The sequence below is a fragment of the Felis catus genome, chromosome D1, assembly GCF_018350175.1.
Source record: "Felis catus isolate Fca126 chromosome D1, F.catus_Fca126_mat1.0, whole genome shotgun sequence".
NCBI lineage: Eukaryota > Metazoa > Chordata > Mammalia > Carnivora > Felidae > Felis > Felis catus.
In genome coordinates this window covers 111,231,552-111,248,544 of record NC_058377.1, presented here as the reverse complement: position 1 = coordinate 111,248,544, position 16,993 = coordinate 111,231,552, and the positions used below count along the sequence as shown (strand labels likewise).

The window sequence follows — 16,993 nt, the reverse complement described above, 5'->3', positions numbered from 1 at the left end:
CCCGGCCCCTTCCCGCGCCCTTCCCTCATCGCTGGCTCTGAAGCCTCGGTGATTTCAGCGTCGGTGACGTTTTTCTCTGCCTTTTAGCTGCGATTTGCAGAGCCAGGTTGAAGCTTGTTCCTCTGAAGACACCGGGAGCTGGGCTGCCCCCACGCTTTCTCGTGCTTTCTCAGGGCGCGCCCAGCCTCCGACCCAGGAGAGACAATTTCACTCCCTCCTGGCGGGGCTCCTTCCAGAAGGAATGCGGGGGCCCACATCTCGTCTCTCGATGGTCAGCTCCCTCCCTGAACCCGAGACGAGGGAAGGGCCGTCCCGGGACGCAGGCTCCAGGCGGACAAACAGAGCGAACATGACTTTTTACAATGGGGCTTTGATCCGCCTAATGTCACAAGACAGGCTGGGGACAAACGCCAGGCCCTGTGTGACTCCCGGTTCCCACAGGAGATGCCCTGCGCAGGTATTCACACGGGGAAATTCTTGGCAGGCCCGGCCCTGGGTCCGTGCCCATCACAGACACAGCGTGGCAATTAGGTTTTGGAAAATGGTGGGCGAGGCTTGTTTGGCGAAGGCTTTAGCCTCCGGCCCAAAGGCGGCCTGGGAGGGAGGGAGGGGGAGGGAGAGCAGCCCCCCCACCCCCCCACCCCCACACCCCGGCAGTGAGCACCCTCCCTGTGTGAATGAGGGTGAGCAGGGGGAATTCTTGTGGTCGGGGGCAGCCCGCAGGGCACAAAGGCTGGGCTGGCGCCCTCGACAAGGCGCACTCTGTCCCCGGCTGATGGTGACCTTGGCCAAAGCGCTTAGTGAATGGGCCGCACCGCTCCCAGGTGTGTCCGAGCCCGGGGGCCGGAAGCACGTGAAGAGGCCAGACCGTGGGGGCCACTCTTGGGCCGGTCTGTAACCCGGGGGCCCGCAGGGGCCCATCCTCGGGGCTGTCGGGACGCATTATCCCCACCCGTGCGCGGGAACAATAGCTTCACCTGGAACTCGCCGCCATCCCGAGGTGGATGAAATGGCCCCGCGCCTCCCGCCCCGGGCTCCGGTTTCCCTGCCTGCTCCCCCGGGAAGGTGGCCCCGGAGCCCAGACAGATAGCGGCTGGCGGGTGGCAGGCCGGCCCCTGTTGGACAGGCCACTCCGAGCCCCTTCCTGACCTTCCTCAGCGGGGGTCAGTGCCCTTGGCTGCTCCATTTTTCAGAAATCGGGCCCAGCAGCGACAAAGTCCCCATCCACCTGCCGCATTCTGGCCTCTCGAGGACGGTTTTGTGCTCATGACCTCTGAGCAGCGTCTGCCCGGTGCTGAGCTATGCCTCCTAGAACTACTCAGTCGTTTCATCGGCACAAGACCCGCCCCCCCCCCGTCTCCCCCTGGGAGTAGCTGGGGAAACTGAGGCTTGCAGCCAGGAAGGGGAGGCCGTGCACGTGAGCCCAGGAGTCTGGCATCCTCATCCATGACTGTGGCCACCTCGGCGTCCTGGCTGCCACCCCCAAACGCAGGGCCCTTTTGTGTCGCCTGGGAAGGGTCCCCCCGAACACACCTTCCAGGCTCCTGCCCCTCCCACGGCCACCTCCCTGGGGCAGGGACCAGGCGGTACTCAGTGCTGTGCCCTGGTACCCAGGTGAGGCGACTGTTGATTCAGTAAGAAACTAGCCAGGAGGCGAGAACAGCCTCTGTCCCGGAACAGCTCTGCAGGCCAAGCATGTCCCAAAGGCTTCCACGCCCATTTTGCAGACAAGGAAACAGGGCGAGGGGGACGAGGTGGCTGGGAAGAACTGTGACGGGGTCCGGACCCTGCTCTTGTGCCTGTGGGACGCCGGGAAGGGACAGGGAAGAAACAAGAGGGCCGATGGGTCGGGGTGGAGGCGTCGCCTCCAGCTCATGGTCGGCGGGGCCAGTAGGTAGTGGTAAAGAGACCTGGGGAGGGGCTGCCTGGGGTGGTCTCAGGGCAGCCATAGCCCCCCACCCTTGCTCCTGGGGATCAAGGCCTATCTCGTCACTCTCGACGCCCGTGTCTGGCCACTTTGGGTTTTGAATGATCCCACTTGGAAGTCGTAACAGCAGGTGGTGTTTCCAGTCCTGGGGGGGGGGGGGGCTGTGGAGGTGACAAAAGGCTAAACAATGACCCAGAGAGGGAGGGGTACAGCGAGCCCAAGTGCCAAAACCCCAGCCTCACGCGCAGCCAACCAGTGCAGGCAGATGGGAACCCGCGTGTCCTCGCCAACAAGACGTTCGGGTACCAGAGGACGAACTCGCTGGTGTCTGTCCCGGGCGAGCGGACAAGGACGGGCCGGCGTGGGCACTTCCGAGCGGGGGAGGGGGGACCCCGGGACTATCTGCAGCCCAGCGTCTGGGGGACCCCATGCGGGCGCGCAGTTGTGCGCCGGGCACCGGGCCAACGCAGGAGCCCCGGGAACGGAATAATGAAGAGTTAGTTCACCCAGCAAGACCCCTTCGGTGTCCGGGAAGCTCTCGCACCTTCTCTGAGGGGCGGACGTGTTTCCCTGGGAGGAAAGGTGTTTGCACAATCGGTCTGCCAAGAGGCCGCGTTAAGCGTCCCGCCAGGTTTATCCAGCCGCGGCCGGCTGCTCTGATTCACACAGTCCCCACAGGCGGACCCAGGCCCCGGTGCCCCGCTGCCCCACGCGGGCACAAACCTCCCGCGTGGGACCCCACACGGGAGCCACAGGAAACACAGTGGGGATGAGACCGCGTGCCCACGACACGCAGCGGGTAGGGAGCCAGACCCCCTGGGGGCCCACAGTAAGTCGGCGTGATGGACCGACACCCATTGTGCATGTGGGTACACTGAGGCACACACGGCCCCAAGGCCTACAGGAAGCAGGGCAGGGATGCCCAAGCTCCTAAGACAGATGCAGCATTTTGCCCGTGAATGGGGTGGGCAACGCGGCTGAGTCCAGGAAATGTGGAAACAAAAGACAGGCTGCATCAAAATGTAAAGGGAAAGAAAGGGAATGCAGTGCCACGTTTACAGGTTCAAGGACGTGCTTCGGAAGGCACCATACTGGGGACCCACCGCCCCGAGATTCCAGGACCTCGACCTGGCCCCCCAGTCAAATCACCTGGAGACCCTCCAAAGATTCCCCTATCCCTGGAGAGTCATCAAAATCACAAAGGCAGAAAGTAGGATGGTGGGCTGGGGCTGAGGGAGGGGCGAGTGGGGGGCTGGTGTTTCCAGGGAGGAGCTTCAGTCTGGGAAGACGTAAATGTTCTCCATGTGGATGTGGCAGCGACAACTGCGTGTCATTGTCAGCATGCTCAGGGCCACTGACCTGCACGCTCAAAAATGATTAAGATGGTAACCTTTATGGTGTGTGTATTTTAAGACGGTAAGAAAGATGGGAAGAAAGAAAAATGCTTCTCTATGTATAAAAGAGTCTTCAGAAGGCTGTGTTAGCATCCAAGAAAGTGTTCGCATCAGTGCCCTCCAGAGAAGGAAACCGGACGGCCGGGGGTTAGGAGTAAGAGGTGAATTTTAGTGCCCTTAGAATTCTGAGCCCTGTGAATGTATGACAGTCAAGAAATAAATTTGTTCATGTTTTTAAGTTGAAAAAAAAAAAAAAGAAATGAGTTAGCAAGCCACCAAGAGACATGGGGGAACCTTAAATGCATTTTGCTAAGAGAAAGGAGGCAATCCAAAAAGGCTGCATTCTGTACAATCCAGCCGCATGACATCCTGGAAAAGGCAGAACTGTGGACAGCATGAGCAGGGGAGGGGCAGAGAGAGAGGGAGGCACAGAATCAGGGCTCTGAGCTGTCAGCACAGAGCCCAACACGGGGCTCGAACTCACAGACCGCGAGATCGTGACCTGAGCCGAAGTCGGACGCTCAAGCTCAAGCGACTGAGCCCCCCAGGCGCCCCTACATTGTACATTTTTCAAAACCCACAGAATGTGCAACACAAGGTGCGCACCCTAATGTAAACTGCGGACTCTGGTTAATAATAGCGTATCAACACCGGCTCCTTCTTTGTAACAAATGGGCCACACCAACACAAGAAACCATGGGAAACCATGGAGGGGTGAAGGGGGTGCATATGGGAACTCTATGTGCTATCTGCTCAGGTGCTCTGTAAATCAAACATATTTCAATGTTTTGACCCCATCAGGACTGAGTGCCACCCAGGCAGGATCCATCCTGGGCTGAGCATCTCAAATCTCTCTCCCGAGACCCTGGCGACAAAGAGGGATGTGTAAGCAGACCAGGGTCCCAAGCCGACGTTCCCACTGCTGCAGTCACAGCACCCAGCAAGACCCTCGTAGGTGCTCGGTAAATATTTGTTTAATGAATGTTTGGGGAGTGAGAAATGTATGTAAAGTCTAGGACAAGGAAGCAAGATGACAGGGGAGTGGGGGGAAAGGGTGTGGGGAGGGACTTTGTGACCTGGAGGGGGCACTGCTGCTCCTGCCCATGTAGACGTGGGGAGGACCCCCTCCTAAGGGCTGCCACGGGGAGCTGGGCACACAGAAAGAAATGCAGAATCGAGGATCAGAAACATGAGTGTTAGGATTTTGTGTTTCAATCACAAACCTATTTGAAAAATTGAATTTCTTATTTCTAAGCATGGAGCTATGGTGTAGGGGAAACAGCTGGGGCTAGGAACCCACCTTGGCCCTCGGGCTTCTTGTCAGCAAAATAAATGGGTTGGGGTCCTTCTCAACACCCTCCACACCAGTCTGGGACTTAGAGTGGAAAGGGCTTCTCTAACCTGTCCCGGAACCTCACAAGAGCCCTCACTGTGTCCTTCAGATCCAGTAATGTCCTCTGCGTCTTGTTTAAAGTGGAAGTTAGGGGCGCCTGGGTGGCGCAGTCGGTTAAGCGTCCGTCTTCAGCCAGGTCACGATCTCGCGGTCCGGGAGTTCGAGCCCCGCGTCAGGCTCTGGGCTGATGGCTCAGAGCCTGGAGCCTGTTTCCGATTCTGTGTCTCCCTCTCTCTCTGCCCCTCCCCGTTCATGCTCTGTCTCTCTCTGTCCCAAAAATAAATAAATGTTGAAAAAAAAAATTTAAAGCGGAAGTTAAAGGAGAAGCCGTCTCCTTGAGTTTTAGATCTAGAACTCTGACTCCCTTGGATGGTGTGTGTGTGTGTGTGTGGAGAGCCACTCCCTTCCCATTTCAGATCAACCAGTGAATTCTGGTGAGTCCCGGTCGCCAAGCACAGCTATTTGCCTGGTGCTGCATGGCATGTGATGCACCCACATCTTGTGTGAGCAAGCCCGGGTTCAGGAGCATGCGAGAGAGGGAAAGGAAAACGTGAAGTGAGGACGGCCATGTAGCATTGCACCAGCTAAGCTCTATAATAAGCTTTCCAGAGACAGGGAGGAGTTCCTCTCGGGGGGGTTCCGCACCATCACACCGTCAAAGAGCCCACAAAAGGGAGAGAGGTGGGAGGATTTAACAGCCTGGCTCCATCCCATGTCCCATTTCCTTTAGGTCAAGATTCACCACAAAGGTTGTTTCATCTCAAGAGAAAATGCTCAGGAAGCTGGACCCCATTCCCCATGGAATGTTTTCTCATCCAAGTCTGAAGGCAGAGCAGTGACCCAACAAGAATAAGGTGTCAAACCAAGAGATTTTTTTGAAGGCAGTAGAGGAACTGAAAAGGCGTGAGGATTGGGTCCAACATGCCTGTGTCTTACTGCATGTAAGCCTAGGAGGTAGGTATTGTCATCCCAATTTCTCAGGTAAAGAAACTTAAAAGTGGAATTTCCACCACCACCCGTGAAGACATAATTGGTATGGGACTTACCCTCTTTCATTAAAAAACAAAATCAGTAGGGTGACTGGGTGGCTTGGTTATGCATCCAACTTCGGTTCAGGTCGTGATCTCGTGGCTTGTGAGTTTGAGCCCCACATCAGGCTCTGTACTGACAGCTCAGAGCCTAAAACCTACTTCAGATTCTGTGTCTCCCTATCTCCCTGCTTCTCTCTCTCTCTGTCTCTCTCTCTCTCTCTCAAAAATAAGAAAACATTAAAAAATTAAAAACCAGAAAACTAAACAAAATATATGAAACAGATCTTTTCAGGTATTGGAAAACAAACAACTTAAGATTGTTATTCTCTAGAGAAGGAGAGAACAACATTGAGCCCCACGGCCAATTTGGCATTCTTTCTGGGAACCCAGAATGCAGGGAAAGGGTATTTAGTGATCTCACTGAGTTGAGGAAACACAGGAGCTTGGGGGAGGTCAGAACAACTAAACTTTGTGAGGCAGAGTACTGGAGAGGAAAGAATTTATAGAGAACAAATTCCAGAAACATTCACAGGGTCCTCTTGAGTATTTGGTTGAAGATTAAGTTGCACATATGTGAGGGGAAACTGCACAAGGCTGGGCAAAACTCAGCCAGGTCCCAGAGCTCACCTGAGACCCATGCAAGTTCCTACCAGCTAGGATGGAAAGCCCTTGTTGAACACCTGGGGCATTCAGTGGAAACCCAGAACGACCATGCCTTAGTCATATATGTAAACTAGCCATGCAGTATAGGCTACTCTAGAACTGCCCCAACAGAGATAGAAAACAAGCTTCAAAAGGAATAAACTGATCTACAAATAACTTTGTTGGCTGCCAAAACAAATTTCAATCCACTGTGAAAGAGGACAACCTCATCCAAACTCAGAACAATGTGGCGTATGTAATGCCCAGCATACAATCGAAAATTGCTAGACATGCCAACAGGCAGCAAAATGTGACCCAAGACCAGGAGAAAAATTAGTCAGAAGAAACAGAGCCAGACCCGACCGAGATGGTGGAATTAGCTTACAATGAACTTTAAAAGAGCCATTATAAATATGTTCAAGAAATGAAAGGAAAGTGTGAACATGAGAAAGAAATGGAAGATACACACACACACTCAAATGAAACTTCTAGAAATGACAAATACAACGTCTGAAATGAAAAATTTACTTCACAGACAGCAGGTTAAACTCAAAGACGTAGAAATGTTAAAGCCATCTAAACTGAAATACAGAAAGGAAAAAAACTAAAAAAATAAATAAATAAACGGTGACTCATGACCTGCACAACAATATCAAGAGGTCTAACATTCATGTTGATGGAGTCCTAGACAGAAAGGAAAGGAAGGACAGTACCAAATATTTGAAGAAATAATGGCTGAAAATTTTCCAAAATTGATGAAAATTATAAATGTATATATGTAAGAAGCTCAAAATGAATCATAGACCAAAATGTAAAATCTAAAGTTGTTAAAATTCTGTAAGAAAATAGAGGAGCTAAATCTTGTAGCCTCGGGTTGGGCAAAGATTTCTTTGATAGGACACTAAAAGCATAATCAGCAAAAAGGTTTACACAAAAAGAAAATCTATAAAAGAAGAAAATGACAAATTGGATTTTATAAAAACTAAAAACTTCTGCTCCCTGAAAGACACTCTTAGAAATGAAAAGACAAGCCACAGACTGGGAAAAAATATTTGCAAACCACATATCTGATAGAGAACATGCGTCCAAAATATTGAAAGAACTCTCAAAACTCAATAATAAGAAAATAAACTACACACTAAAAAAGCAAGCCAAATATTTGAACAAACACTGCACCAAAGAAGATAAGTGGCTGGCAAAAAAAAAACAAAACAAAACAAAACAAAACACATGAAAACAATATTATCAGCCATCAAGGAAAGCATAGTGAAACCTTATTGAAATACCTCTTATCTCTTAGAATGGCAAGACAATGAATTTTTTTTTTGAAAAAACCTGACAATACCCAGTGCTTTGAGGATGCAGAGGAATTGGATGCAGAGGAATTAGAGGATGCAGGGGAATGGGAGTTCTCATACATCAGTGATGGGGATGCAAAATGGTGCGGCCATTTTAGAAAACAGTTTGGGAGTTCCTTATCGAGTTATACACTTACCGTAGAACCCAAAATCCCACTCCTAGGTATTTACCTAAGAAAAATGAACACTTAATGGTCACACAAACACCTATATGCGTTTGTGGGTTTTGTGGCTTTATTCAAAATTGCCCAAAACTGGAAACAACCCAAATGTCCTTCAACAGAGCAATGGATAAACAGGCTGTGGTACATCTACACACTGGAATACTACTCAGCAATGAAAATCAATGGAGTAGCGACAGACACATGGAAATATTGATACATATTATGCTAAGACGGAAAAGTCAGACTCAAAAGGCTATATACTATATAATTCAATTTATAGGATGTTCTGAAAAAGACAAAATTACAGGGCCAGAGAATAGATCAGTGGCGACGTGAACTGAATTGTGTCCTCCCAGAATTCATATGTTGAAGCCGTAACCCCCACTGTGGCTGTATTTGGAGATAAGGCCTTTAGGGAGTGATTAAGTTTAAGTGAGGCCCATAATGGTGGAGTCCTGAACGGATAGATTTGTGTCCTCTACAAAGAGGAATAGACACCAAACAGCTCTCTCTCTCTCTCTCTCTCTCTCTCTCTCTCTCTCTGCATGCAGAGAAAAGGCCATATGAACACACAATGAAAATGTGAGCATCCACACGCCAGGAAGAGGTCTTGCCAGAAATCAACCCTGCTGATACCTGGGCCTTGGACTCGGAATAAAGTCCAGAACTGTGAGAAAATAAACTTCCGCTCCTTGAGCTGTGCATCCTGTGGTGTTCTGTTATGGCAGGACCAGCAGACTGATGGTGGTTTCAAGGAGCGGGGGTAAAGGAAGGCATTGTCTACAAAGGGGCACCAGGACTTCTGGGGAGGAGGGTAGAAATATTCTGTATCCTGACTATAGTCCTGTAATAGTGATACACTGTCCATGTTTGTCAGACCTCAGCAAATGTCAGAAATAAAAAGGATGAACATCACAGTGTTTGGATTATACCTCAATAAAGTAGCCAAAGAAGTACACATTCCTTACAGGGCGACGAGGATGAGAACAACCAAAACAGCCCATTGGAAACAATACAGGCTGGAAGAAACTTAAGCGTGTCGGGGAGCGGGGGAGCCTGGGAAGGAACAGAGCCTCTCCTGGGGCTGGAGGGCGCTGGGAAGCATCACGTGGAAGGTGTTCAGCCTCAGAAGAGGAGAAAGACGTTGGCCAGCTACGAGTCTCAAAGGGGAGGGGACGTTCAGCCTGCAAGATGGGCTCAGGTAGGAGGTGAAGCTAGAAACGTGAGCTGGAGGCACACTCATAAAGCCTCAAACTTTAGGCCGAGAAAGTTGAATTTCACTCTAGAAGGAATGAGACGTAGCAACACGGTGGGCAAGAGAGAGAAATGGTATCTCCCTGTCTGTACCCCAGAGTCAATGCCAAGGACGACTATAAGGCACATGGAGTGTCTTCCCACTGGCCGTGACTCGGGTTGGGGCCCTCCCTGTTGTCCCTGAGCTGATGCGTGTCCAGAACATTCATTCTGCAGCTTCTGTGGGCCAATGTCAAGGAGGTGGGAGTGTGAGAAGTGTTGAAATCGCTCCCAAGCCTGAAACAAGCACCTTCCGTTCTCCACACACATCACTGTGGTTTATGAGGCCCTACCTGGACTGCTGCCCACCGCCCTCACCTCATCAACTCCAACTCTGAATCTCCCTCACTTTGTTCTAGCCTCGCTAGCCCCTTAGCCATTCCTCTAACATGCCAAGTAAACTCCAACCTCAGGACCTTTGCACGCACTGTGGTTGCCTCAGCCCAGAGCACTCCTTCCCCAGATGTTCACAAGCCTTATTCTCAGACTTCTTTTACTTCTCTGCTCAATGTCCCCTCATTAGCATCGCCTGCCTTCACCTCCCCAACTAAACTCACACCCACACCCACACCCACACCTAGACATTCCCTCACCCCCCCATCCTGCTCAATTTTCCTTCATAGCACTCACTTCCTTTTCTCTTCGTTGTTTGTCTACCCCCACCAGAAGATAAGCTCCAGGAGAGTGGGCCCTCAACAAATACTGTGGAATTAGTGCATAAGTAAGGAGTGTCTTCTGGGAGTTCCTTCCATCTGCGCCCTGGCCCTGGTCAGAAACATTCATGGGAGCCACATTCTTTGTCCCAGTGGCCGGCACAGAGAAGGAAGGGCCAGTGCTGGGGGCTGAGCAGGCTGCTCACCATGCCCATGTATTAGTTATCTATTGCTGAATAACAAACTGTCCCGAACACGATGAGTCAAAGCAATTGCAAGCATTTGTTATCCTCATAGTTTCTGTGGGTCAGGAATGTGGGAGGGGCGTGGCTGTGTAGTGTTGGCTGGGGGTCTCTCCTGAAGTGGCAGGCAGAGGTCGGCTTGGTGGCCAGTCCTCTGGAAGTCTGACCAGGGAGGGGGATTGGCTTCCAAGGCTGGTCAGTTGGTGCTGGCTGCTGGTCAGAGGCCTCCGTTCCTCTCCACGGGTCCTTTTGAATGTCCTCATGTCATGGCAGCTGGCTTCCCACAGACAGAGGAATCCATGAGATCAGACTGAAAGCTGCAGTGCCCTTTACAACGGCCATCTTCGCCACACTCTACTCATCACGCAGACCAGCCCTGATTCCACCTAGGAGGATACTATGGGTACTGCGGAAAGGGTACTAGGATACTATGAAAGCCAGGAGGCATGGACACTACCTTGCTGACCGGCTACCACACGCCTGCACCTGTCCCAAGAGACTGAGGTAGTGCTGTGTCTCTTGTCCTGGAATGTCCTTCTCCATCTCCCTCCATGTGAGCCTCTTCTTCTTCTCCAGGACTCAGGTCCGAGGCCTCCTTCCATTGAAGCCTCCCTTGGTCTATCTGTGGATGAGTGAAGGGCTCCTTAGGGTGCCCACTGCACCAGCCTCAACTAGAGCATGGATCCCCTCATGTTGCTGTTGTTCCTCCCCTGGTCTTTCTGCAGAATGAGGCCGAGAACTCCTTGGGGCAAACACAATGTCTCATTCACCTGCCTCTCCAGTACCCAGCAGCCAGAGTTTGTCCCAGCAGTATTTGGGGTTCAGTGAACATTGATTGGATGTATATGTGTGTATCTATCTATTGATTAGTCAGTCAATAAATGGATGATGAATGGATGATGGGTAGAAGCACGGATGGACAAATGCATTATGGATGGGCGGTTGGGTAAGTGGATGGATGGGTGGGTATGTGGATGGGTGGATGGATGGATAATGGGTGGATGGATGGATGAGTGGATGAATATACAGATGGGTGGATAGATGGGTGACAGGTGGATTGGTAAATGGACAGATGAGTGGGTAGATGAATGAATACACGGATGGTACATGGTTGGATACGTAGGTGGATAAATAGATAGCTTTTCCTCTATTTCACTTACAAAGTAACTTCTTGGGATTCGTAGAAATCCCAAACCAAGAGGGATCCTAAAACTCATCTTCAGAGCCAGCAAAACCAAAGAGCTGTATTGAACAAAGTCTAGATTCCAAGGGCTGACAGGAAGAGTTCCCTGCTGTTGACATTATCTGCCTCTTGGTGGTAACGCCTTTTCCCACCACAATGTACCCTCCCTTGTCACACTTGGGCACACATGCATGTGGGCACATGGGAACATGCCCACAAGGGTGCACCCTCGTAACCCAGACAGCAGGGCATGTGCCCTCATAGGGCAGTCTGCACATCCTTGCGCTCAGTGGGGGCTGCTCAGCTCTCCCTGGGGCTAGAAAGGCCAGACAAAGTGAGCTTCCTCTGGCCCTCGGTGGGGGTGGGGCCTGGAGATGGAGGGAAGGGGTGGGGAGGAGACGGGAGGGTATCCTTGAGCCCTGCACACCTGTTCACCTGCTCACCTGCTCCTGCCATCTGGTCTGACCCAGATCCCACAGAACCCTGCCCCCGCCCCTCTCTGCCCCCCTCACTTCCTTTTAACCAGAGGCCTCCATGGGGACCCAAGATCCCCACAAACCCTGGGATCAGGGAATTGTATACCTGCTCTGTTCTTGTTAGAAGACGGGTGATGGGCCACACTCTTCCAGCGGACCTCCTTGTGGGAAGTGCGACCACAAGACACTGCCCGGACCTCCACCCACGGCCCCAGTGGAGGAAGCAGGCGGCTCAGCACCTGTGGTCTGGAGGGTCTGTTTAAGAACAAGGACACCACGCTACAGAAACGAGTGAAGCCTAAAACCAATCGTTTAGAATCCTGGTCATTGTGGCCCTGGGTGAGAAGCTCCCTGAGGTTGGCTTGGGGCAGGATGTTGTGGCGGCCGGTGCCCAGCCCAGAAACCAGACAAAGGGGCGAGAACGATTTGTAGGCTGGAGCAGAGAGGCCCATGGAGAGCCCTGGATGAACCCACGCGGGTGGGGCGTCTGTTTAAGCTTCATTATCTTCCTTGGCCGCCCGGCAGTGCCTCCTGCAAATGCCCAGGGCTCTGGCCCCCCAAATCATCACCAGCTCCCCCTACCCCTACGAGGTCAGGGAGTCAGACCGCACCTCACACTCAGAGAAGTGGCCTGCACATTCTGTTGGAGGACAGAGAAGGGACAGCCGGAAAGCTATCCTGAGGAAAGATGTGGCCGTGCCCACAGGCGGCAGGAGCTGTCATTCAATGCCCAAATCCAGGCTTCCGGAACCTGCATTTCCAGACAACCCTGTGTGGAGCTGTTCCATCCCACGGCTAGAGACAGAGGCCTCACTGCAAAGCAAGTCTCTCCTGGGTCTCTAAGGGAATGTGGGAGGGCGGAGGGCGGGGGACAGCCCCCAACCCCAACAGCCTTTGCAGAGCACAAGGGAGGAGACTGTCACCAAGTGTGGGAGTACAGACCACCGTGCGGAGAGTCCTGGTGGTCTCCTTGCATGGCCATTCACTCCCCCGTACTTCCAGAAAGTTCCTCCCACCCCTGTGCTTCGGGTCCTTCATCTATAAAATAGGCCACAGCTCTGAGCCACAGCTCTGAGCCCCAGCCAGCCCCGCAGAGCCATGACAAAGGTGATCTCAGCAAGGCCACAGCCATGACCACCTGGGTCAGAAACCACCAGGGCATCTGGGATTTCTGGCTCCGCCCCCAACACCACCTCGTCCTTACCCAGTCGTTCGCCGGCCCAAACCCTTTGGTCAGTTCACGCTGGGGCCCCTGCTGTCTCCCGGACAGGTCTGGGGCTACCCTGCTCCCAAAGCCCCCCAGCCTCACCCCCCCTTACCTGGCCTTCAAGACACAGACCCTCTCCCCTGAGAGGCTTGTCTTGGAAAGTGTGCCTAAAGTCACCCCCCCAGCCTCAGTTTCCCCCACTTTATTTTTTTTTTATTTTTTTTAATGTTTATTTATTTTTGAGACAGAGAGAGACAGAGCATGAACGGGGGAGGGTCAGAGAGAGGGAGACACAGAATCTGAAGCGGGCTCCAGGCTCTGAGCCGTCGGCACAGAGCCCGACGCGGGGCTCGAACTCACGGACCGCGAGATCGTGACCTGAGCCGAAGTCGGACGCTCAACCGACTGAGCCCCCCAGGCGCCCCCAAAACACTCTTCTTTGTGTAACAGTAAGTGCAAGCTGTCAACTCGTCCTGGGACAAACCTGCGTCCTATGGGAGCACCCAGTAGGGGCCTTGTCCACATCCAGCGACCTGCCTCTGAACCCCTTCTCTGGCCCCACAGCCTCCGTTGTCCCCAATGTCACTTAACAGTTCGTGGTGTCCTGGAGTCACTTCTCGTGTCTGAGCCTCTGGTGTTCGCACATTCACGTGTGTCTCCACCGCTTAACGTCCACTCACCCGGGACGGGCTCACCTTTGTGCCCCCACGGTCCCCGGCAGGGGTTCACCGTGCTGGTTAGGAGCTACTTGTGAGTTAAGACGCCCTCCGAAGTTTGACTGGGAAACCCATTGGAAGCATCCACACCCTCCTGGTTTATCTGGACAGACGAAGTGTACGGTTCACAGACACGTGGGTGGCTTCCAGCGCTAACCTGAGCCAGAAGTGGGTGGGCAGGAGGGGAGACAGGAGCAGGTGGAGTGGTCTGTGAAAGGAGATGCTCCCCACCCACCCACCTCCAGACTGTGGTGTGGGGGCAGGAGTCCAGATGGGGCCCAACGAATACCACACTCGGGCGGGACACACTGCCTTTGATATCCGATCCTTTGCTCAGGCGAGCTCAGTTTCCCCTTTTGCCCCATTACAGCTGTACAGCAGGCAGAAGGCTGTGAGGGTTCTCTTTAAAAAAAAAAAAATCCAAAACCTCTTTCAATGATGCTCATTCTCCTAGCGTTGAAGAGATTTACAAGACTTTTTTTCTTCTCTAACAATAGGTACAAGCTGCCAACTAATTCTAGGGCAAACCTCCCTCCTATAGTTTCTGGGAAACCCGTGTCAACGTGCCTTCTGATGTGGTTGGGTAAGTAGTTTCTGATCAACCCAATTTGGACGCAAAATGGCCTGTATCAGTGTCCATTTGTTTGCGTGATGAGGGAGGAACCCTCCATAGGAAGCTGGAGCCTCCTTCACAGCTGCAGTGGGACAGGAGAGCTGGCCGCAAGCCAGAAGGCCGGGCTTCCCCCTCTGGTGGCCATGGGAGTGGGCTCGAGTACCCTATTCCTCTGCCTGGAGCCTCGGTATCCCATCTGCAAAATGGAAGCCATTCTCCCTGTGACCAGAGAAGATCAATTTAAGATCATGAATGAAAGGGCCCTGAAAAAAAATGGGACATGGGACGTGAGTGGCAATTTTGACCCAGAGGAAAGTATTAAGTCATACTCAAGTTCTGCCTGGCTGTCATCAGATTAGCTAAGAGATCAGTCCCCGACCCCATGCGGTATTAGGTATAAACACACAAATAGGTTTAGAGTAGAAAAATGGAAAAATATTTAAATAAGGACATTTCACAAGGCTGAAAAGGTCAATTAACTAAGATGTGACCATCCTAAATGTGCATGCACTGAGTAAAAGAGAGGTCCAAAATACACTGGGTAAAAACAGGCAGAACTGAGAAAAGAATTGGGCACATTGTTGAAGACTTCAACACTTCTCTTGTTAATTGCTGGAACAAGTTGACAGACCATCAAGCGTAATACAGATGACTTAAACAACACCGTCAGCCAACTGGACCAAATTAAACTTGTAGGGATGAAAAATACAATGTTTGAAATAAAATATCACTGAATGGAATCAACAACTCATTAGATACTGCAGAAGAAAAGATTGGGGAACTTGAAGACATAGCAAGAGAAACTATCCAAAATGAAGTACAAAGGAAAAAAAGAGACAAGGACAAGGAACAAAAGGACAAGATCAGGTGGTCTAGTGTACCTATAACTGGAGACTCAGGGGTTGAGGAAAGAAAGCTAGTAGCGTGGTAGCCATTCTCTGAGATGGCTCCCAATGGTCCCCATCTTTTGGGATCCATGACCTTGACAGCCCCTCTCCACCCTGAATAGGGCTAATCTAGTTACCACTCAAACACTGCAGGAATGATGCTGTATGACTTCTGAGGACAGGTCATAAAGGACTTTGTGGCTTCAGCCTTATTCTCTCGGACCATGCACTCTGGGGGAAGCTGGCTGCCATGTTTGAAAGCACTCGGGCAGCCCCAGGAAGGGGTCCGCGTGGTGGAAAACTGAAACCAGCATGTGACTGCAGCCCCAGCCGACACGTAGATTGGGGCCTTCTTATGAAGGACCTTGAACCAAAGGCACCCAGATGAGCTGCTCCCACGTTCCTGACCCACAAAAACTGTGTGAGATAATATGCTTGTTGTTTTTTTTAATGTTTATTTATTTTTGAAGGAGAAAGAGACAGAGTGTGAGTGGGGACACACACACACACACACACACACACACACAGAATCTGAAGCAGGCTCCAGGCTCTGAGCTGTCAGCACAGAGTCTGACACGGGGATCGAACTCACAACCTGCGATCATGACCTGAGCTGAAGTCGGACGCTCAGCCGACTGAGCCACCCAGGCGCCCCAGACAATATGCTTGTTGTTTTAAGCCACTAGTTTGGGGGTATATGTTTATGCAACAAAAGGTAACGAATATGAGGGTGGGGCAGGAAAAATATCTGAAGAAACAATTGCCAAAAATGTTCCAAACATGATGTACGCTGTAAACCCACAGATCCGAGAATCCCAACGAATCCCAAGCAGGATAAACGTAAAGACAGTTTCACGGTGGCACATGAGAAGAAGCCAACTGGTGATGAGGAGAAAGTCTTAAAAGCATCTAGAGAAGAAGACACATGGTATATGGGGGAACAAAGTTAAGAACAACATTTTTCATTATGATCCAGTATATAGTACATCTTGATGAAAATGTAAAAGTGTGTATTCTGCCTTTGGGGGTGTAGACTTCAATAAATAGCACTTCAGTCAAGGTGGTCTATGGCATTGCTCAAATTTTCCTCATCTCTTCTGGTTTTTCCCCCGAGTGGATGCATCTGAGCAACATCCTGCTCATTATTTCGTTAGATATGGGTAAAGATATATAAATATAAAATATATATAATCCCCGTTCACTTATTTCTTCCACGACCCACCCCCCACCTCTGGCCACCACCAATCTATCTTCTGTATCTATGAGCTTTAGAGAGATCATACAGTGTCTCTCTCTATCTGACCTATTTCGCTTAGCATAATGTTCTGGAGGTCCTTCCCTATTGCCACAAATGGTAAGATTTCAATCCTTTGTGCGGCTGAATAATATTCATACACATCACACAGGTACCACAATTGCTTCATCCATTCATCCGTCCGTGGAAATGTAGTTTGTTTCCATATCGTGGCTATTGTAAATGACGTCGCAATGAACACGGGGGGTGCATGTACCTTTTCAAGTTAGCATTTCTGTTTCCTGGGATGAGTACCCAGAAGTGGAATTGTTGGATGATGTGGTTGTTCTATGTATAACTTTTTAAGGAAACTCCATACCGTTTTCCCCAGTGGCAGCACCAATTTACACGCCCACTAACAGTGCACAGGGGTCCCCTTTCTTCACAGCCCCACCAACATTTACGTTTTCATCTCTTTTTGAGACTCGTCATGCTCACGGGTGTGAGGTGGCACCTCACTGCGGTTTCAATTTGCATTTCCCTGATGATTATCGACGTTGAGCATCTTTTCATGAACCTG

General features: G+C 51.2%; 1 long non-coding RNA gene across 1 annotated transcript; it reads left to right on the top strand.

The window, feature by feature from the left end:
• The first annotated feature begins 15,236 nt into the window (after positions 1–15,236).
• Positions 15,237–16,238, top strand: LOC109492382. The gene is made up of 2 exons (XR_002146228.3): positions 15,237–15,600; positions 15,984–16,238. It is a non-coding gene; the product is annotated as an uncharacterized LOC109492382 (long non-coding RNA).
• Positions 16,239–16,993: the final 755 nt, after the last annotated feature.